Source organism: Poeciliopsis prolifica, unplaced genomic scaffold (genome assembly GCF_027474105.1).
Source record: "Poeciliopsis prolifica strain line A6 unplaced genomic scaffold, Auburn_PproV2 SCAFFOLD051, whole genome shotgun sequence".
Classification (NCBI taxonomy): Eukaryota; Metazoa; Chordata; class Actinopteri; order Cyprinodontiformes; family Poeciliidae; genus Poeciliopsis; species Poeciliopsis prolifica.
This window is the reverse complement of record NW_026562426.1, coordinates 3,572,924-3,590,555: the sequence shown is the minus strand read 5'-3', so window position 1 is coordinate 3,590,555 and position 17,632 is coordinate 3,572,924. Positions and strand designations below refer to the sequence as shown.

General features: G+C 49.1%; 38 non-coding genes across 38 annotated transcripts; all 38 read left to right on the top strand.

Moving 5' to 3' along the window:
• Positions 1-460: 460 nt before the first annotated feature.
• On the top strand, positions 461-548 carry trnay-gua (transfer RNA tyrosine (anticodon GUA)). The gene is given in 2 exon segments: positions 461-497; positions 513-548. It is a non-coding gene; the product is annotated as a tRNA-Tyr (tRNA).
• A 159-nt stretch (positions 549-707) lies between these two features.
• Positions 708-779, top strand: trnam-cau (transfer RNA methionine (anticodon CAU)). The gene has a single exon. It is a non-coding gene; the product is annotated as a tRNA-Met (tRNA).
• A 630-nt stretch (positions 780-1,409) lies between these two features.
• trnay-gua (transfer RNA tyrosine (anticodon GUA)) lies at positions 1,410-1,496 on the top strand. The gene is given in 2 exon segments: positions 1,410-1,446; positions 1,462-1,496. It is a non-coding gene; the product is annotated as a tRNA-Tyr (tRNA).
• Positions 1,497-1,656: 160 nt separating this feature from the next.
• trnam-cau (transfer RNA methionine (anticodon CAU)) lies at positions 1,657-1,728 on the top strand. Its single transcript has one exon. It is a non-coding gene; the product is annotated as a tRNA-Met (tRNA).
• Positions 1,729-2,356: 628 nt separating this feature from the next.
• Positions 2,357-2,444, top strand: trnay-gua (transfer RNA tyrosine (anticodon GUA)). The gene is given in 2 exon segments: positions 2,357-2,393; positions 2,409-2,444. It is a non-coding gene; the product is annotated as a tRNA-Tyr (tRNA).
• Positions 2,445-2,604: 160 nt separating this feature from the next.
• trnam-cau (transfer RNA methionine (anticodon CAU)) lies at positions 2,605-2,676 on the top strand. Its single transcript has one exon. It is a non-coding gene; the product is annotated as a tRNA-Met (tRNA).
• A 628-nt stretch (positions 2,677-3,304) lies between these two features.
• trnay-gua (transfer RNA tyrosine (anticodon GUA)) lies at positions 3,305-3,392 on the top strand. The gene is given in 2 exon segments: positions 3,305-3,341; positions 3,357-3,392. It is a non-coding gene; the product is annotated as a tRNA-Tyr (tRNA).
• A 78-nt stretch (positions 3,393-3,470) lies between these two features.
• On the top strand, positions 3,471-3,542 carry trnah-gug (transfer RNA histidin (anticodon GUG)). The gene has a single exon. It is a non-coding gene; the product is annotated as a tRNA-His (tRNA).
• Positions 3,543-3,553: 11 nt separating this feature from the next.
• On the top strand, positions 3,554-3,625 carry trnam-cau (transfer RNA methionine (anticodon CAU)). Its single transcript has one exon. It is a non-coding gene; the product is annotated as a tRNA-Met (tRNA).
• Positions 3,626-4,251: 626 nt separating this feature from the next.
• On the top strand, positions 4,252-4,340 carry trnay-gua (transfer RNA tyrosine (anticodon GUA)). The gene is given in 2 exon segments: positions 4,252-4,289; positions 4,305-4,340. It is a non-coding gene; the product is annotated as a tRNA-Tyr (tRNA).
• An 849-nt stretch (positions 4,341-5,189) lies between these two features.
• trnay-gua (transfer RNA tyrosine (anticodon GUA)) lies at positions 5,190-5,277 on the top strand. The gene is given in 2 exon segments: positions 5,190-5,226; positions 5,242-5,277. It is a non-coding gene; the product is annotated as a tRNA-Tyr (tRNA).
• A 161-nt stretch (positions 5,278-5,438) lies between these two features.
• trnam-cau (transfer RNA methionine (anticodon CAU)) lies at positions 5,439-5,510 on the top strand. Its single transcript has one exon. It is a non-coding gene; the product is annotated as a tRNA-Met (tRNA).
• Positions 5,511-6,140: 630 nt separating this feature from the next.
• On the top strand, positions 6,141-6,228 carry trnay-gua (transfer RNA tyrosine (anticodon GUA)). Its single transcript is given in 2 exon segments — positions 6,141-6,177; positions 6,193-6,228. It is a non-coding gene; the product is annotated as a tRNA-Tyr (tRNA).
• A 160-nt stretch (positions 6,229-6,388) lies between these two features.
• trnam-cau (transfer RNA methionine (anticodon CAU)) lies at positions 6,389-6,460 on the top strand. The gene has a single exon. It is a non-coding gene; the product is annotated as a tRNA-Met (tRNA).
• Positions 6,461-7,090: 630 nt separating this feature from the next.
• On the top strand, positions 7,091-7,179 carry trnay-gua (transfer RNA tyrosine (anticodon GUA)). Its single transcript is given in 2 exon segments — positions 7,091-7,127; positions 7,144-7,179. It is a non-coding gene; the product is annotated as a tRNA-Tyr (tRNA).
• An 864-nt stretch (positions 7,180-8,043) lies between these two features.
• Positions 8,044-8,131, top strand: trnay-gua (transfer RNA tyrosine (anticodon GUA)). The gene is given in 2 exon segments: positions 8,044-8,080; positions 8,096-8,131. It is a non-coding gene; the product is annotated as a tRNA-Tyr (tRNA).
• Positions 8,132-8,209: 78 nt separating this feature from the next.
• trnah-gug (transfer RNA histidin (anticodon GUG)) lies at positions 8,210-8,281 on the top strand. Its single transcript has one exon. It is a non-coding gene; the product is annotated as a tRNA-His (tRNA).
• Positions 8,282-8,989: 708 nt separating this feature from the next.
• On the top strand, positions 8,990-9,077 carry trnay-gua (transfer RNA tyrosine (anticodon GUA)). The gene is given in 2 exon segments: positions 8,990-9,026; positions 9,042-9,077. It is a non-coding gene; the product is annotated as a tRNA-Tyr (tRNA).
• Positions 9,078-9,238: 161 nt separating this feature from the next.
• Positions 9,239-9,310, top strand: trnam-cau (transfer RNA methionine (anticodon CAU)). Its single transcript has one exon. It is a non-coding gene; the product is annotated as a tRNA-Met (tRNA).
• Positions 9,311-9,937: 627 nt separating this feature from the next.
• On the top strand, positions 9,938-10,025 carry trnay-gua (transfer RNA tyrosine (anticodon GUA)). Its single transcript is given in 2 exon segments — positions 9,938-9,974; positions 9,990-10,025. It is a non-coding gene; the product is annotated as a tRNA-Tyr (tRNA).
• A 77-nt stretch (positions 10,026-10,102) lies between these two features.
• On the top strand, positions 10,103-10,174 carry trnah-gug (transfer RNA histidin (anticodon GUG)). Its single transcript has one exon. It is a non-coding gene; the product is annotated as a tRNA-His (tRNA).
• Positions 10,175-10,185: 11 nt separating this feature from the next.
• trnam-cau (transfer RNA methionine (anticodon CAU)) lies at positions 10,186-10,257 on the top strand. Its single transcript has one exon. It is a non-coding gene; the product is annotated as a tRNA-Met (tRNA).
• A 1,579-nt stretch (positions 10,258-11,836) lies between these two features.
• On the top strand, positions 11,837-11,924 carry trnay-gua (transfer RNA tyrosine (anticodon GUA)). Its single transcript is given in 2 exon segments — positions 11,837-11,873; positions 11,889-11,924. It is a non-coding gene; the product is annotated as a tRNA-Tyr (tRNA).
• Positions 11,925-12,082: 158 nt separating this feature from the next.
• trnam-cau (transfer RNA methionine (anticodon CAU)) lies at positions 12,083-12,154 on the top strand. Its single transcript has one exon. It is a non-coding gene; the product is annotated as a tRNA-Met (tRNA).
• Positions 12,155-12,781: 627 nt separating this feature from the next.
• Positions 12,782-12,869, top strand: trnay-gua (transfer RNA tyrosine (anticodon GUA)). Its single transcript is given in 2 exon segments — positions 12,782-12,818; positions 12,834-12,869. It is a non-coding gene; the product is annotated as a tRNA-Tyr (tRNA).
• A 77-nt stretch (positions 12,870-12,946) lies between these two features.
• trnah-gug (transfer RNA histidin (anticodon GUG)) lies at positions 12,947-13,018 on the top strand. Its single transcript has one exon. It is a non-coding gene; the product is annotated as a tRNA-His (tRNA).
• Positions 13,019-13,029: 11 nt separating this feature from the next.
• trnam-cau (transfer RNA methionine (anticodon CAU)) lies at positions 13,030-13,101 on the top strand. The gene has a single exon. It is a non-coding gene; the product is annotated as a tRNA-Met (tRNA).
• Positions 13,102-13,729: 628 nt separating this feature from the next.
• trnay-gua (transfer RNA tyrosine (anticodon GUA)) lies at positions 13,730-13,816 on the top strand. Its single transcript is given in 2 exon segments — positions 13,730-13,766; positions 13,781-13,816. It is a non-coding gene; the product is annotated as a tRNA-Tyr (tRNA).
• A 76-nt stretch (positions 13,817-13,892) lies between these two features.
• trnah-gug (transfer RNA histidin (anticodon GUG)) lies at positions 13,893-13,964 on the top strand. The gene has a single exon. It is a non-coding gene; the product is annotated as a tRNA-His (tRNA).
• A 714-nt stretch (positions 13,965-14,678) lies between these two features.
• trnay-aua (transfer RNA tyrosine (anticodon AUA)) lies at positions 14,679-14,766 on the top strand. The gene is given in 2 exon segments: positions 14,679-14,715; positions 14,731-14,766. It is a non-coding gene; the product is annotated as a tRNA-Tyr (tRNA).
• A 77-nt stretch (positions 14,767-14,843) lies between these two features.
• Positions 14,844-14,915, top strand: trnah-gug (transfer RNA histidin (anticodon GUG)). The gene has a single exon. It is a non-coding gene; the product is annotated as a tRNA-His (tRNA).
• An 11-nt stretch (positions 14,916-14,926) lies between these two features.
• trnam-cau (transfer RNA methionine (anticodon CAU)) lies at positions 14,927-14,998 on the top strand. Its single transcript has one exon. It is a non-coding gene; the product is annotated as a tRNA-Met (tRNA).
• A 629-nt stretch (positions 14,999-15,627) lies between these two features.
• On the top strand, positions 15,628-15,715 carry trnay-gua (transfer RNA tyrosine (anticodon GUA)). Its single transcript is given in 2 exon segments — positions 15,628-15,664; positions 15,680-15,715. It is a non-coding gene; the product is annotated as a tRNA-Tyr (tRNA).
• Positions 15,716-15,875: 160 nt separating this feature from the next.
• On the top strand, positions 15,876-15,947 carry trnam-cau (transfer RNA methionine (anticodon CAU)). The gene has a single exon. It is a non-coding gene; the product is annotated as a tRNA-Met (tRNA).
• A 628-nt stretch (positions 15,948-16,575) lies between these two features.
• trnay-gua (transfer RNA tyrosine (anticodon GUA)) lies at positions 16,576-16,663 on the top strand. Its single transcript is given in 2 exon segments — positions 16,576-16,612; positions 16,628-16,663. It is a non-coding gene; the product is annotated as a tRNA-Tyr (tRNA).
• Positions 16,664-16,741: 78 nt separating this feature from the next.
• Positions 16,742-16,813, top strand: trnah-gug (transfer RNA histidin (anticodon GUG)). The gene has a single exon. It is a non-coding gene; the product is annotated as a tRNA-His (tRNA).
• An 11-nt stretch (positions 16,814-16,824) lies between these two features.
• On the top strand, positions 16,825-16,896 carry trnam-cau (transfer RNA methionine (anticodon CAU)). The gene has a single exon. It is a non-coding gene; the product is annotated as a tRNA-Met (tRNA).
• Positions 16,897-17,525: 629 nt separating this feature from the next.
• On the top strand, positions 17,526-17,613 carry trnay-gua (transfer RNA tyrosine (anticodon GUA)). The gene is given in 2 exon segments: positions 17,526-17,562; positions 17,578-17,613. It is a non-coding gene; the product is annotated as a tRNA-Tyr (tRNA).
• Positions 17,614-17,632: the final 19 nt, after the last annotated feature.

Below are 17,632 nucleotides of genomic sequence, written 5' to 3'. Positions count from 1 at the left end.
GTTAGAAGGATTCTTCCAAAGATCTGTGTCATGTAAATGATGACTGTTCCTCCAACCTCTGCTCCACCGTCGTTTACTTTGCCATTCAGGAATAAACAGGTGGCGTAAAGCGGACCTCCTCTCAGGGGTTTGGGACGGAGATGACGCCTAGGACTCTGCAGCGGCCACGCGCTTGGTGTGGACGAGAGAAGAAAAGTTGCTCGAGTTAGCAGGAATCGAAGCCAGACTCTTCCGATCCGTAATCAGTTGCGTTAGTCGTTGCCCAACTAGCCCATCTGGTGTCAAGGAACTCCTTCTCATCGTGTCGGACCGGGACCGACTGTTTGCAGCGTGTGGCAAAATGGTTGTGTTTATCAAAAACACGTACTTCGTGTGAGGGTTGAACTCACAACCTTCATATGTGCATTCTCATGCAGCTGTGTAGAGGCATGTGAGCGCTTCTCACTTCCCTGGCACAGAACCTTCGATAGCTCAGTTGGTAGAGAGGAGGACTGTAGAGTACAAAGGTGGACATCCTTAGGTCGCTGGTTCAACTCCGGCTCGAAGGACTCCTTTTATCTTTTTCCACATCTTCAGAGGAAAGGTTTGTTAGGAGTTGCTGTCGAACGACACACTCTAGCGTATAGCCGTGATCGTATAGTGGTTAGTACTCTGCGTTGTGGCCGCAGCAACCCCGGTTCGAATCGGGTCACGGCACGTTGGGTAAAAGCAGAGTGGCGCAGCGGAAGCGTGCTGGGCCCATAACCCAGAGGTCGATGGATCGAAACCATCCTCTGCTATGCTAAACTTTTCACAATACGTTCAAAGTGTCTGATTGACGTACCCATCTCATTCCTCCCCCTCTTTTCTCTTCGATCTATTGTCAAGATGCAAAACAGTCTTTTCCAAAGTCTTTGTTCTGAAGTGCATAGGAAGATTGTTTACAAATTAATCCTCCTTCCATCCTTGTGTTAGAAGGATTCTTCCAAAGATCTGTGTCATGTAAATGATGACTGTTCCTCCAACCTCTGCTCCACCGTCGTTTACTTTGCCATTCAGGAATAAACAGGTGGCGTAAAGCGGACCTCCTCTCAGGGGTTTGGGACGGAGATGACGCCTAGGACTCTGCAACGGCCACGCGCTTGGTGTGGACGAGAGAAGAAAAGTTGCTCGAGTTAGCCAGGAATCGAAGCCAGACTCTTCCGATCCGTAATCAGTTGCGTTAGTCGTTGCCCAACTAGCCCATCTGGTGTCAAGGAACTCCTTCTCATCGTGTCGGACCGGGACCGACTGTTTGCAGCGTGTGGCAAAATGGTTGTGTTTATCAAAACACGTACTTCGTGTGAGGGTTGAACTCACAACCTTCATATGTGCATTCTCATGCAGCTGTGTAGAGGCATGTGAGCGCTTCTCACTTCCCTGGCACAGAACCTTCGATAGCTCAGTTGGTAGAGCGGAGGACTGTAGAGTACAAAGGTGGACATCCTTAGGTCGCTGGTTCACTCCGGCTCGAAGGACTCCTTTTATCTTTTTTCCACATCTTCAGAGGAAAGGTTTGTTAGGAGTTGCTGTCGAACGACACACTCTAGCGTATAGCCGTGATCGTATAGTGGTTAGTACTCTGCGTTGTGGCCGCAGCAACCCGGTTCGAATCCGGGTCACGGCACGTTGGGTAAAAGCAGAGTGGCGCAGCGGAAGCGTGCTGGGCCCATAACCCAGAGGTCGATGGATCGAAACCATCCTCTGCTATGCTAAACTTTTCACAATACGTTCAAAGTGTCTGATTGACGTACCCATCTCATTCCTCCCCCTCTTTTCTCTTCGATCTATTGTCAAGATGCAAACAGTCTTTTCCAAAGTCTTTGTTCTGAAGTGCATAGGAAGATTGTTTACAAATTAATCCTCCTTCCATCCTTGTGTTAGAAGGATTCTTCCAAAGATCTGTGTCATGTAAATGATGACTGTTCCTCCAACCTCTGCTCCACCGTCGTTTACTTTGCCATTCAGGAATAAACAGGTGGCGTAAAGCGGACCTCCTCTCAGGGGTTTGGGACGGAGATGACGCCTAGGACTCTGCAACGGCCACGCGCTTGGTGTGGACGAGAGAAGAAAAGTTGCTCGAGTTAGCCAGGAATCGAAGCCAGACTCTTCCGATCCGTAATCAGTTGCGTTAGTCGTTGCCCAACTAGCCCATCTGGTGTCAAGGAACTCCTTCTCATCGTGTCGGACCGGGACCGACTGTTTGCAGCGTGTGGCAAAATGGTTGTGTTTATCAAAACACGTACTTCGTGTGAGGGTTGAACTCACAACCTTCATATGTGCATTCTCATGCAGCTGTGTAGAGGCATGTGAGCGCTTCTCACTCCCTGGCACAGAACCTTCGATAGCTCAGTTGGTAGAGCGGAGGACTGTAGAGTACAAAGGTGGACATCCTTAGGTCGCTGGTTCAACTCCGGCTCGAAGGACTCCTTTTATCTTTTTTCCACATCTTCAGAGGAAAGGTTTGTTAGGAGTTGCTGTCGAACGACACACTCTAGCGTATAGCCGTGATCGTATAGTGGTTAGTACTCTGCGTTGTGGCCGCAGCAACCCCGGTTCGAATCCGGTCACGGCACGTTGGGTAAAAGCAGAGTGGCGCAGCGGAAGCGTGCTGGGCCCATAACCCAGAGGTCGATGGATCGAAACCATCCTCTGCTATGCTAAACTTTTCACAATACGTTCAAAGTGTCTGATTGACGTACCCATCTCATTCCTCCCCCTCTTTTTCTTCGATCTATTGTCAAGATGCAAAACAGTCTTTTCCAAAGTCTTTGTTCTGAAGTGCATAGGAAGATTGTTTACAAATTAATCCTCCTTCCATCCTTGTGTTAGAAGGATTCTTCCAAAGATCTGTGTCATGTAAATGATGACTGTTCCTCCAACCTCTGCTCCACCGTCGTTTACTTTGCCATTCAGGAATAAACAGGTGGCGTAAAGCGGACCTCCTCTCAGGGGTTTGGGACGGAGATGACGCCTAGGACTCTGCAACGGCCACGCGCTTGGTGTGGACGAGAGAAGAAAAGTTGCTCGAGTTAGCCAGGAATCGAAGCCAGACTCTTCCGATCCGTAATCAGTTGCGTTAGTCGTTGCCCAACTAGCCCATCTGGTGTCAAGGAACTCCTTCTCATCGTGTCGGACCGGGACCGACTGTTTGCAGCGTGTGGCAAAATGGTTGTGTTTATCAAAACACGTACTTGTGTGAGGGTTGAACTCACAACCTTCATATGTGCATTCTCATGCAGCTGTGTAGAGGCATGTGAGCGCTTCTCACCTCTGTGGCACAGAACCTTCGATAGCTCAGTTGGTAGAGCGGAGGACTGTAGAGTACAAAGGTGGACATCCTTAGGTCGCTGGTTCAACTCCGGCTCGAAGGACTCCTTTTATCTTTTTTCCACATCTTCAGAGGAAAGGTTTGTTAGGAGTTGCTGTCGAACGACACACTCTAGCGTATAGCCGTGATCGTATAGTGGTTAGTACTCTGCGTTGTGGCCGCAGCAACCCCGGTTCGAATCCGGGTCACGGCACGTTGGGTAAAAGCAGAGTGGCGCAGCGGAAGCGTGCTGGGCCCATAACCCAGAGGTCGATGGATCGAAACCATCCTCTGCTATGCTAAACTTTTCACAATACGTTCAAAGTGTCTGATTGACGTACCCATCTCATTCCTCCCCCTCTTTTCTCTTCGATCTATTGTCAAGATGCAAACAGTCTTTCCAAAAAGTCTTTGTTCTGAAGTGCATAGGAAGATTGTTTACAAATTAATCCTCCTTCCATCCTTGTGTTAGAAGGATTCTTCCAAAGATCTGTGTCATGTAAATGATGACTGTTCCTCCAACCTCTGCTCCCCGTCGTTTACTTTGCCATTCAGGAATAAAACAGGTGGCGTAAAGCGGACTCCTCTCAGGGGTTTGGGACGGAGATGACGCCTAGGACTCTGCAACGGCCACGCGCTTGTGTGGACGAGAGAAGAAAAGTTGCTCGAGTTAGCCAGGAATCGAAGCCAGACTCTTCCGATCGTAATCAGTTGCGTAGTCGTTGCCCAACTAGCCCATCTGGTGTCAAGGAACTCCTTCTCATCGTGTCGGACCGGGACCGACTGTTTGCAGCGTGTGGCAAAATGGTTGTGTTTATCAAAACACGTACTTCGTGTGAGGGTTGAACTCACAACCTTCATATGTGCATTCTCATGCAGCTGTGTAGAGGCATGTGAGCGCTTCTCACCTCTGTGGCACAGAACCTTCGATAGCTCAGTTGGTTAGAGCGGAGGACTGTAGAGTACAAAGGTGGACATCCTTAGGTCGCTGGTTCAACTCCGGCTCGAAGGACTCCTTTTATCTTTTTTCCACATCTTCAGAGGAAAGGTTTGTTAGGAGTTGCTGTCGAACGACACACCTAGCGTATGCCGTGATCGTATATGGTTAGTACTCTGCGTTGTGGCCGCAGCAACCCCGGTTCGTATCCGGGTCACGGCACGTTTGGGTAAAAGCAGAGTGGCGCAGCGGAAGCGTGCTGGGGCCCATAACCAGAGGTCGATGGATCGAAACCATCCTCTGCTATGCTAAACTTTTCACAATACGTTCAAAGTGTCTGATTGACGTACCCATCTCATTCCTCCCCCTCTTTTCTCTTCGATCTATTGTCAAGATGCAAAACAGTCTTTTCCAAAGTCTTTGTTCTGAAGTGCATAGGAAGATTGTTTACAAATTAATCCTCCTTCATCCTTGTTAGAAGGATTCTTCCAAAGATCTGTGTCATGTAAATGATGACTGTTCCTCCAACCTCTGCTCCACCGTCGTTTACTTTGCCATTCAGGAATAAACAGGTGGCGTAAAGCGGACCTCCTCTCAGGGGTTTGGGACGGAGATGACGCCTAGGACTCTGCAACGGCCACGCGCTTGGTGTGGACGAGAGAAGAAAAGTTGCTGAGTTAGCCAGGAATCGAAGCCAGACTCTTCCGATCCGTAATCAGTTGCGTTAGTCGTTGCCCAACTAGCCCATCTGGTGGTCAAGGAACTCCTTCTCATCGTGTCGGACCGGGACCGACTGTTTGCAGCGTGTGGCAAAATGGTTGTGTTTATCAAACACGTACTGAGGGTTTACCACAACCTTCATATGTGCATTCTCATGCAGCTGTGTAGAGGCATGTGAGCGCTTCTCACCTCTGTGGCACAGAACCTTCGATAGCTCAGTTGGTAGAGCGGAGGACTGTAGAGTACAAAGGTGGACATCCTTAGGTCGCTGGTTCAACTCCGGCTCGAAGGACTCCTTTTATCTTTTTTCCACATCTTCAGAGGAAAGGTTTGTTAGGAGTTGCTGTCGAACGACACACTCTAGCGTATAGCCGTGATCGTATAGTGGTTAGTACTCTGCGTTGTGGCCGCAGCAACCCCGGTTCGAATCCGGGTCACTGCACGTTGGGTAAAAGCAGAGTGGCGCAGCGGAAGCGTGCTGGGCCCATAACCCAGAGGTCGATGGATCGAAACCATCCTCTGCTATGCTAAACTTTTCACAATACGTTCAAAGTGTCTGATTGACGTACCCATCTCATTCCTCCCCTCTTTTCTCTTCGATCTATTGTCAAGATGCAAAAACAGTCTTTTCCAAAGTCTTTGTTCTGAAGTGCATAGGAAGATTGTACAAATTAATCCTCCTTCCATCCTTGTGTTAGAAGGATTCTTCCAAAGATCTGTGTCATGTAAATGATGACTGTTCCTCCAACCTCTGCTCCACCGTCGTTTACTTTGCCATTCAGGAATAAACAGGTGGCGTAAAGCGGACCTCCTCTCAGGGGTTTGGGACGGAGATGACGCCTAGGACTCTGCAACGGCCACGCGCTTGGTGTGGACGAGAGAAGAAAAGTTGCTCGAGTTAGCCAGGAATCGAAGCCAGACTCTTCCGATCCGTAATCAGTTGCGTTAGTCGTTGCCCAACTAGCCCATCTGGTGTCAAGGAACTCCTTCTCATCGTGTCGGACCGGGACCGACTGTTTGCAGCGTGTGTGGCAAAATGGTTGTGTTTATCAAAACACGTACTTCGTGTGAGGGTTGAACTCACAACCTTCATATGTGCATTCTCATGCAGCTGTGTAGAGGCATGTGAGCGCTTCTCACCTCTGTGGCACAGAACCTTCGATAGCTCAGTTGGTAGAGCGGAGGACTGTAGAGTACAAAGGTGGACATCCTTAGGTCGCTGGTTCAACTCCGGCTCGAAGGACTCCTTTTATCTTTTTTCCACATCTTCAGAGGAAAGGTTTGTTAGGAGTTGCTGTCGAACGACACACTCTAGCGTATAGCCGTGATCGTATAGTGGTTAGTACTCTGCGTTGTGGCCGCAGCAACCCGGTTCGAATCCGGGTCACAGCACGTTGGGTAAAAGCAGAGTGGCGCAGCGGAAGCGTGCTGGGCCCATAACCCAGAGGTCGATGGATCGAAACCATCCTCTGCTATGCTAAACTTTTCACAATACGTTCAAAGTGTCTGATTGACGTACCATCTCATTCCTCCCCTCTTTTCTCTTCGATCTATTGTCAAGATGCAAAACAGTCTTTTCCAAAGTCTTTGTTCTGAAGTGCATAGGAAGATTGTTTACAAATTAATCCTCCTTCCATCCTTGTGTTAGAAGGATTCTTCCAAAGATCTGTGTCATGTAAATGATGGACTGTTCCTCCAACCTCTGCTCCACCGTCGTTTACTTTGCCATTCAGGAATAAACAGGTGGCGTAAAGCGGACCTCCTCTCAGGGGTTTGGGACGGAGATGACGCCTAGGACTCTGCAACGGCCCACGCGCTTGGTGTGGACGAGAGAAGAAAAGTTGCTCGAGTTAGCCAGGAATCGAAGCCAGACTCTTCCGATCCGTAATCAGTTGCGTTAGTCGTTGCCCAACTAGCCCATCTGGTGTCAAGGAACTCCTTCTCATCGTGTCGGACCGGGACCGACTGTTTGCAGCGTGTGGCAAAATGGTTGTGTTTATCAAAACACGTACTTCGTGTGAGGGTTGAACTCACAACCTTCATATGTGCATTCTCATGCAGCTGTGTAGAGGCATGTGAGCGCTTCTCACTTCCCTGGCACAGAACCTTCGATAGCTCAGTTGGTAGAGCGGAGGACTGTAGAGTACAAAGGTGGGACATCCTTAGGTCGCTGGTTCAACTCCGGCTCGAAGGACTCCTTTTATCTTTTTTCCACATCTTCGAGGAAAGGTTTGTTAGGAGTTGCTGTCGAACGACACACTCTAGCGTATAGCCGTGATCGTATAGTGGTTAGTACTCTGCGTTGTGGCCGCAGCAACCCCGGTTCGAATCCGGGTCACGGGCACATTGGGTAAAAGCAGAGTGGCGCAGCGGAAAGCGTGCTGGGCCCATAACCCAGAGGTCGATGGATCGAAACCATCCTCTGCTATGCAAAACTTTTCACAATACGTTCAAAGTGTCTGATTGACATACCCATCTCATTCCTCCCCCTCTTTTCTCTTCGATCTATTGTCAAGATGCAAAAACAGTCTTTTCCAAAGTCTTTGTTCTGAAGTGCATAGGAAGATTGTTTACAAATTAATCCTCCTTCCATCCTTGTGTTAGAAGGATTCTTCCAAAGATCTGTGTCATGTAAATGATGACTGTTCCTCCAACCTCTGCTCCACCGTCGTTTACTTTGCCATTCAGGAATAAACAGGTGGCGTAAAGCGGACCTCCTCTCAGGGGTTTGGGACGGAGATGACGCCTAGGACTCTGCAACGGCCACGCGCTTGGTGTGGACGAGAGAAGAAAAGTTGCTCGAGTTAGCCAGGAATCGAAGCCAGACTCTTCCGATCCGTAATCAGTTGCGTTAGTCGTTGCCCAAACTAGCCATCTGGTGTCAAGGAACTCCTTCTCATCGTGTCGGACCGGGACCGACTGTTGCAGTGTGTGGCAAAATGGTTGTGTTTATCAAAACACGTACTTCGTGTGAGGGTTGAACTCATAACCTTCATATGTGCATTCTCATGCAGCTGTGTAGAGGCATGTGAGCGCTTCTCACTTCCCTGGCACAGAACCTTCGATAGCTCAGTTGATAGAGAGGAGGACTGTAGAGTACAAAGGTGGACATCCTTAGGTCGCTGGTTCAACTCCGGCTCGAAGGACTCCTTTTATCTTTTTTCCAAATCTTCAGAGGAAAGGTTTGTTAGGAGTTGCTGTCGAACGACACACTCTAGCGTATAGCCGTGATCGTATAGTGGTTAGTACTCTGCGTTGTGGCCGCAGCAACCCCGGTTCGAATCCGGGTCACGGCACGTTGGGTAAAAGCAGAGTGGCGCAGCGGAAGTGTGCTGGGCCCATAACCCAGAGGTCGATGGATCGAAACCATCCTCTGCTATGCTAAACTTTTCACAATACGTTCAAAGTGTCTGATTGACGTACCCATCTCATTCCTCCCCCTCTTTTCTCTTCGATCTATTGTCAAGATGCAAAACAGTCTTTCCAAAGTCTTTGTTCTGAAGTGCATAGGAAGATTGTTTACAATTAATCCTCCTTCCATCCTGTGTTAGAAGGATTCTTCCAAAGATCTGTGTCATGTAAATGATGACTGTTCCTCCAACCTCTGCTCACCGTCGTTTACTTTGCCATTCAGGAATAAAACAGGTGGCGTAAAGCGGACTCCTCTCAGGGGTTTGGGACGGAGATGACGCCTAGGACTCTGCAGCGGCCACGCGCTTGGTGTGGACGAGAGAAGAAAAGTTGCTCGAGTTAGCCAGGAATCGAAGCCAGACTCTTCCGATCCGTAATCAGTTGCGTTAGTCGTTGCCCAACTAGCCCATCTGGTGTCAAGGAACTCCTTCTCATCGTGTCGGACCGGGGCCGACTGTTGCAGCGTGTGGCAAAATGGTTGTGTTATCAAAAACACGTACTTCGTGTGAGGGTTGAACTCACAACCTTCATATGTGCATTCTCATGCAGCTGTGTAGAGGCATGTGAGCGCTTCTCACCTCTGTGGCACAGAACCTTCGATAGCTCAGTTGGTAGAGCGGAGGACTGTAGAGTACAAAGGTGGACATCCTTAGGTCGCTGGTTCAACTCCGGCTCGAAGGACTCCTTTTATCTTTTTTCCACATCTTCAGAGGAAAGGTTTGTTAGGAGTTGCTGTCGAACGACACACTCTAGCGTATAGCCGTGATCGTATAGTGGTTAGTACTCTGCGTTGTGGCCGCAGCAAACCCGGTTCGAATCCGGGTCACGGCACGTTGGGTAAAAGCAGAGTGGCGCAGCGGAAGCGTGCTGGGCCCATAACCCAGAGGTCGATGGATCGAAACCATCCTCTGCTATGCTAAACTTTTCACAATACGTTCAAAGTGTCTGATTGACGTACCCATCTCATTCCTCCCCCTCTTTTCTCTTCGATCTATTGTCAAGATGCAAAACAGTCTTTTCCAAAGTCTTTGTTCTGAAGTGCATAGGAAGATTGTTTACAAATTAATCCTCCTTCCATCCTTGTGTTAGAAGGATTCTTCCAAAGATCTGTGTCATGTAAATGATGACTGTTCCTCCAACCTCTGCTCCACCGTCGTTACTTTGCCATTCAGGAATAAACAGGTGGCGTAAAGCGGACCTCCTCAGGGGTTTGGGACGGAGATGACGCCTAGGACTCTGCAACGGCCACGCGCTTGGTGTGGACGAGAGAAGAAAAGTTGCTCGAGTTAGCCAGGAATCGAAGCCAGACTCTTCCGATCCGTAATCAGTTGCGTTAGTCGTTGCCCAACTAGCCCATCTGGTGTCAAGGAACTCCTTCTCATCGTGTCGGACCGGGACCGACTGTTTGCAGCGTGTGGCAAAATGGTTGTGTTTATCAAAACACGTACTTCGTGTGAGGGTTGAACTCACAACCTTCATATGTGCATTCTCATGCAGCTGTGTAGAGGCATGTGAGCGCTTCTCACTTCCCTGGCACAGAACCTTCGATAGCTCAGTTGATAGAGAGGAGGACTGTAGAGTACAAAGGTGGACATCCTTAGGTCGCTGGTTCAACTCCGGCTCGAAGGACTCCTTTTATCTTTTTTCCACATCTTCAGAGGAAAGGTTTGTTAGGAGTGCTGTCGAACGACACACTCTAGCGTATAGCCGTGATCGTATAGTGGTTAGTACTCTGCGTTGTGGCCGCAGCAACCCCGGTTCGAATCCGGGTCACGGCACGTTGGGTAAAAGCAGAGTGGCGCAGCGGAAGCGTGCTGGGCCCATAACCCAGAGGTCGATGGATCGAAACCATCCTCTGCTATGCTAAACTTTTCACAATACGTTCAAAGTGTCTGATTGACGTACCCATCTCATTCCTCCCCTCTTTTCTCTTCGATCTATTGTCAAGATGCAAAACAACTTTTCCAAAGTCTTTGTTCTGAAGTGCATAGAAAGATTGTTTACAAATTAATCCTCCTTCCATCCTTGTGTTAGAAGGATTCTTCCAAAGATCTGTGTCATGTAAATGATGACTGTTCCTCCAACCTCTGCTCCACCGTCGTTTACTTTGCCATTCAGGAATAAACAGGTGGCGTAAAGCGGACCTCCTCTCAGGGGTTTGGGACGGAGATGACGCCTAGGACTCTGCAACGGCCACGCGCTTGGTGTGGACGAGAGAAGAAAAGTTGCTCGAGGTTAGCCAGGAATCGAAGCCAGACTCTTCCGATCCGTAATCAGTTGCGTTAGTCGTTGCCCAACTAGCCCATCTGGTGTCAAGGAACTCCTTCTCATCGTGTCGGACCGGGACCGACTGTTTGCAGCGTGTGGCAAAATGGTTGTGTTTATCAAAACACGTACTTCGTGTGAGGGTTGAACTCACAACCTTCATATGTGCATTCTCATGCAGCTGTGTAGAGGCATGTGAGCGCTTCTCACTTCCCTGGCACAGAACCTTCGATAGCTCAGTTGGTAGAGAGGAGGACTGTAGAGTACAAAGGTGGACATCCTTAGGTCGTTGGTTCATCTCCGGCTCGAAGGACTCCTTTTATCTTTTTTCCACATCTTCAGAGGAAAGGTTTGTTAGGAGTTGCTGTCGAACGACACACTCTAGCGTATAGCCGTGATCGTATAGTGGTTAGTACTCTGCGTTGTGGCCGCAGCAACCCGGTTCGAATCCGGGTCACGGCACGTTGGGTAAAAGCAGAGTGGCGCAGCGGAAGCGTGCTAGGCCCATAACCCAGAGGTCGATGGATCGAAACCATCCTCTGCTATGCTAAACTTTTCACAATACGTTCAAAGTGTCTGATTGACGTACCCATCTCATTCCTCCCCCTCTTTTCTCTTCGATCTATTGTCAAGATGCAAAACAGTCTTTTCCAAAGTCTTTGTTCTGAAGTGCATAGGAAGATTGTTTACAAATTAATCCTCCTTCCATCCTTGTGTTAGAAGGATTCTTCCAAAGATCTGTGTCATGTAAATGATGACTGTTCCTCCAACCTCTGCTCCACCGTCGTTTACTTTGCCATTCAGGAATAAACAGGTGGCGTAAAGCGGACCTCCTCTCAGGGGTTTGGGACGGAGATGACGCCTAGGACTCTGCAGCGGCCACGCGCTTGGTGTGGACGAGAGAAGAAAAGTTGCTCGAGTTAGCCAGGAATCGAAGCCAGACTCTTCCGATCCGTAATCAGTTGCGTTAGTCGTTGCCCAACTAGCCCATCTGGTGTCAAGGAACTCCTTCTCATCGTGTCGGACCGGGACCGACTGTTTGCAGCGTGTGGCAAAATGGTTGTGTTTATCAAAACACGTACTTCGTGTGAGGGTTGAACTCACAACCTTCATATGTGCATTCTCATGCAGCTGTGTAGAGGCATGTGAGCGCTTCTCACCTCTGTGGCACAGAACCTTCGATAGCTCAGTTGGTAGAGCGGAGGACTGTAGAGTACAAAGGTGGACATCCTTAGGTCGCTGGTTCAACTCCGGCTCGAAGGACTCCTTTTATCTTTTTTCCACATCTTCAGAGGAAAGGTTTGTTAGGAGTTGCTGTCGAACGACACTCTAGCGTATAGCCGTGATCGTATAGTGGTTAGTACTCTGCGTTGTGGCCGCAGCAACCCGGTTCGAATCCGGGTCACGGCACGTTGGGTAAAAGCAGAGTGGCGCAGCGGAAGCGTGCTGGGCCCATAACCCAGAGGTCGATGGATCGAAACCATCCTCTGCTATGCTAAACTTTTCACAATACGTACAAAGTGTCTGATGACGTACCCATCTCATTCCTCCCCTCTTTCTCTTCGATCTATTGTCAAGATGCAAAACAGTCTTTTCCAAAGTCTTTGTTCTGAAGTGCATAGGAAGATTGTTTACAAATTAATCCTCCTTCCATCCTTGTGTTAGAAGGATTCTTCCAAAGATCTGTGTCATGTAAATGATGACTGTTCCTCCAACCTCTGCTCCACCGTCGTTTACTTTGCCATTCAGGAATAAACAGGTGGCGTAAAGCGGACCTCCTCTCAGGGGTTTGGGACGGAGATGACGCCTAGGACTCTGCAACGGCCACGCGCTTGGTGTGGACGAGAGAAGAAAAGTTGCTCGAGTTAGCCAGGAATCGAAGCCAGACTCTTCCGATCCGTAATCAGTTGCGTTAGTCATTGCCCAACTAGCCCATCTGGTGTCAAGGAACTCCTTCTCATCGTGTCGGACCGGGACCGACTGTTTGCAGCGTGTGGCAAAATGGTTGTGTTTATCAAAACACGTACTTCGTGTGAGGGTTGAACTCACAACCTTCATATGTGCATTCTCATGCAGCTGTGTAGAGGCATGTGAGCGCTTCTCACCTCTGTGGCACAGAACCTTCGATAGCTCAGTTGGTAGAGCGGAGGACTGTAGAGTACAAAGGTGGACATCCTTAGGTCGCTGGTTCAACTCCGGCTCGAAGGACTCCTTTATCTTTTTTCCACATCTTCAGAGGAAAGGTTTGTTAGGAGTTGCTGTCGAACGACACACTCTAGCGTATAGCCGTGATCGTATAGTGGTTAGTACTCTGCGTTGTGGCCGCAGCAACCCCGGTTCGAATCCGGGTCACGGCACGTTGGGTAAAAGCAGAGTGGCGCAGCGGAAGCGTGCTGGGCCCATAACCCAGAGGTCGATGGATCGAAACCATCCTCTGCTATGCTAAACTTTTCACAATACGTACAAAGTGTCTGATTGACGTACCCATCTCATTCCTCCCCCTCTTTCTCTTCGATCTATTGTCAAGATGCAAAAACAGTCTTTTCCAAAGTCTTTGTTCTGAAGTGCATAGGAAGATTGTTTACAAATTAATCCTCCTTCCATCCTTGTGTTAGAAGGATTCTTCCAAAGATCTGTGTCATGTAAATGATGACTGTTCCTCCAACCTCTGCTCCACCGTCGTTTACTTTGCCATTCAGAATAAACAGGTGGCGTAAAGCGGACCTCCTCTCAGGGGTTTGGGACGGAGATGACGCCTAGGACTCTGCAACGGCCACGCGCTTGGTGTGGACGAGAGAAGAAAAGTTGCTCGAGTTAGCCAGGAATCGAAGCCAGACCTTCCGATCCGTAATCAGTTGCGTTAGTCGTTGCCCAACTAGCCCATCTGGTGTCAAGGAACTCCTTCTCATCGTGTCGGACCGGGACCGACTGTTTGCAGCGTGTGGCAAAATGGTTGTGTTTATCAAAACACGTACTTCGTGTGAGGGTTGAACTCACAACCTTCATATGTGCATTCTCATGCAGCTGTGTAGAGGCATGTGAGCGCTTCTCACTTCCCTGGCACAGAACCTTCGATAGCTCAGTTGATAGAGAGGAGGACTGTAGAGTACAAGGTGGACATCCTTAGGTCGCTGGTTCAACTCCGGCTCGAAGGACTCCTTTTATCTTTTTTCCAAATCTTCAGAGGAAAGGTTTGTTAGGAGTTGCTGTCGAACGACACACTAGCGTATAGCCGTGATCGTATAGTGGTTAGTACTCTGCGTTGTGGCCGCAGCAACCCCGGTTCGAATCCGGGTCACGGCACGTTGGGTAAAAGCAGAGTGGCGCAGCGGGAAGCGTGCTGGGCCCATAACCCAGAGGTCGATGGATCGAAACCATCCTCTGCTATGCTAAACTTTTCACAATACGTTCAAAGTGTCTGATTGACGTACCCATCTCATTCCTCCCCCTCTTTTCTCTTCGATCTATTGTCAAGATGCAAAACAGTCTTTTCCAAAGTCTTTGTTCTGAAGTGCATAGGAAGATTGTTTACAAATTAATCCTCCTTCCATCCTTGTGTTAGAAGGATTCTTCCAAAGATCTGTGTCATGTAAATGATGACTGTTCCTCCAACCTCTGCTCCACCGTCGTTTACTTTGCCATTCAGGAATAAACAGGTGGCGTAAAGCGGACCTCCTCTCAGGGGTTTGGGACGGAGATGACGCCTAGGACTCTGCAACGGCCACGCGCTTGGTGTGGACGAGAGAGAAAAAGTTGCTCGAGTTAGCCAGGAATCGAAGCCAGACTCTTCCGATCCGTAATCAGTTGCGTTAGTCGTTGCCCAACTAGCCCATCTGGTGTCAAGGAACTCCTTCTCATCGTGTCGGACCGGGACCGACTGTTTGCAGCGTGTGGCAAAATGGTTGTGTTTATCAAAACACGTACTTCGTGTGAGGGTTGAACTCACAACCTTCATATGTGCATTCTCATGCAGCTGTGTAGAGGCATGTGAGCGCTTCTCACTTTCCTGGCACAGAACCTTCGATAGCTCAGTTGATAGAGAGGAGGACTATAGAGTACAAAGGTGGACATCCTTAGGTCGCTGGTTCAACTCCGGCTCGAAGGACTCCTTTATCTTTTTTCCAAATCTTCAGAGGAAAGGTTTGTTAGGAGTTGCTGTCGAACGACACACTCTAGCGCATAGCCGTGATCGTATAGTGGTTAGTACTCTGCGTTGTGGCCGCAGCAACCCCGGTTCGAATCCGGGTCACGGCACGTTGGGTAAAAGCAGAGTGGCGCAGCGGAAGCGTGCTGGGCCCATAACCCAGAGGTCGATGGATCGAAACCATCCTCTGCTATGCTAAACTTTTCACAATACGTTCAAAGTGTCTGATTGACATACCCATCTCATTCCTCCCCCTCTTTTCTCTTCGATCTATGTCAAGATGCAAAACAGTCTTTTCCAAAGTCTTTGTTCTGAAGTGCATAGGAAGATTGTTTACAAATTAATCCTCCTTCCATCCTTGTGTTAGAAGGATTCTTCCAAAGATCTGTGTCATGTAAATGATGACTGTTCCTCCAACCTCTGCTCCACCGTCGTTTACTTTGCCATTCAGGAATAAACAGGTGGCGTAAAGCGGACCTCCTCTCAGGGGTTTGGGACGGAGATGACGCCTAGGACTCTGCAACGGCCACGCGCTTGGTGTGGACGAGAGAAGAAAAGTTGCTCGAGTTAGCCAGGAATCGAAGCCAGACTCTTCCGATCCGTAATCAGTTGCGTTAGTCGTTGCCCAACTAGCCCATCTGGTGTCAAGGAACTCCTTCTCATCGTGTCGGGACCGGGGCCGACTGTTTGCAGCGTGTGGCAAAATGGTTGTGTTTATCAAAAACGTACTTCGTGTGAGGGTTGAACTCACAACCTTCATATGTGCATTCTCATGCAGCTGTGTAGAGGCATGTGAGCGCTTCTCACCTCCGTGGCACAGAACCTTCGATAGCTCAGTTGGTAGAGAGGAGGACTGTAGAGTACAAAGGTGGACATCCTTAGGTCGCTGGTTCATCTCCGGCTCGAAGGACTCCTTTTATCTTTTTTCCACATCTTCAGAGGAAAGGTTTGTTAGGAGTTGCTGTCGAACGACACACTCTAGCGTATAGCCGTGATCGTATAGTGGTTAGTACTCTGCGTTGTGGCCGCAGCAACCCGGTTCGAATCCGGGTCACGGCACGTTGGGTAAAAGCAGAGTGGCGCAGCGGAAGCGTGCTGGGCCCATAACCCAGAGGTCGATGGATCGAAACCATCCTCTGCTATGCTAAACTTTTCACAATACGTTCAAAGTGTCTGATTGACATACCCATCTCATTCCTCCCCTCTTTTCTCTTCGATCTATTGTCAAGATGCAAAACAGTCTTTTCCAAAGTCTTTGTTCTGAAGTGCATAGGAAGATTGTTTACAAATTAATCCTCCTTCCATCCTTGTGTTAGAAGGATTCTTCCAAAGATCTGTGTCATGTAAATGATGACTGTTCCTCCAACCTCTGCTCCACCGTCGTTTACTTTGCCATTCAGGAATAAACAGGTGGCGTAAAGCGGACCTCCTCTCAGGGGTTTGGGACGGAGATGACGCCTAGGACTCTGCAACGGCCACGCGCTTGGTGTGGACGAGAGAAGAAAAGTTGCTCGAGTTAGCCAGGAATCGAAGCCAGACTCTTCCGATCCGTAATCAGTTGCGTTAGTCGTTGCCCAACTAGCCCATCTGGTGTCAAGGAACTCCTTCTCATCGTGTCGGACCGGGACCGACTGTTTGCAGCGTGTGGCAAAATGGTTGTGTTTATCAAAACACGTACTTCGTGTGAGGGTGAACTCACAACCTTCATATGTGCATTCTCATGCAGCTGTGTAGAGGCATGTGAGCGCTTCTCACTTCCCTGGCACAGAACCTTCGATAGCTCAGTTGGTAGAGCGGAGGACTGTAGAGTACAAAGGTGGACATCCTTAGGTCGCTGGTTCAACTCCGGCTCGAAGGACTCCTTTTATCTTTTTTCCACATCTTCAGAGGAAAGGTTTGTTAGGAGTTGCTGTCGAACGACACACTCTAGCGTATAGCCGTGATCGTATAGTGGTTAGTACTCTGCGTTGTGGCCGCAGCAACCCCGGTTCGAATCCGGGTCACGGCACGTTGGGTAAAAGCAGAGTGGCGCAGCGGAAGCGTGCTGGGCCCATAACCCAGAGGTCGATGGATCGAAACCATCCTCTGCTATGCTAAACTTTTCACAATACGTTCAAAGTGTCTGATTGACGTACCCATCTCATTCCTCCCCCTCTTTTCTCTTCGATCTATTGTCAAGATGCAAAACAGTCTTTTCCAAAGTCTTTGTCTGAAGTGCATAGGAAGATTGTTTACAAATTAATCCTCCTTCCATCCTTGTGTTAGAAGGATTCTTCCAAAGATCTGTGTCATGTAAATGATGACTGTTCCTCCAACCTCTGCTCCACCGTCGTTTACTTTGCCATTCAGGAATAAACAGGTGGCGTAAAGCGGACCTCCTCTCAGGGGTTTGGGACGGAGATGACGCCTAGGACTCTGCAACGGCCACGCGCTTGGTGTGGACGAGAGAAGAAAAGTTGCTCGAGTTAGCCAGGAATCGAAGCCAGACTCTTCCGATCCGTAATCAGTTGCGTTAGTCGTTGCCCAACTAGCCCATCTGGTGTCAAGGAACTCCTTCTCATCGTGTCGGACCGGGACCGACTGTTTGCAGCGTGTGGCAAAATGGTTGTGTTTATCAAAACACGTACTTCGTGTGAGGGTTGAACTCACAACCTTCATATGTGCATTCTCATGCAGCTGTGTAGAGGCATGTGAGCGCTTCTCACTTCCCTGGCACAGAACCTTCGATAGCTCAGTTGGTAGAGCGGAGGACTGTAGAGTACAAAGGTGGACATCCTTAGGTCGCTGGTTCAACTCCGGCTCGAAGGACTCCTTTTATCTTTTTTCC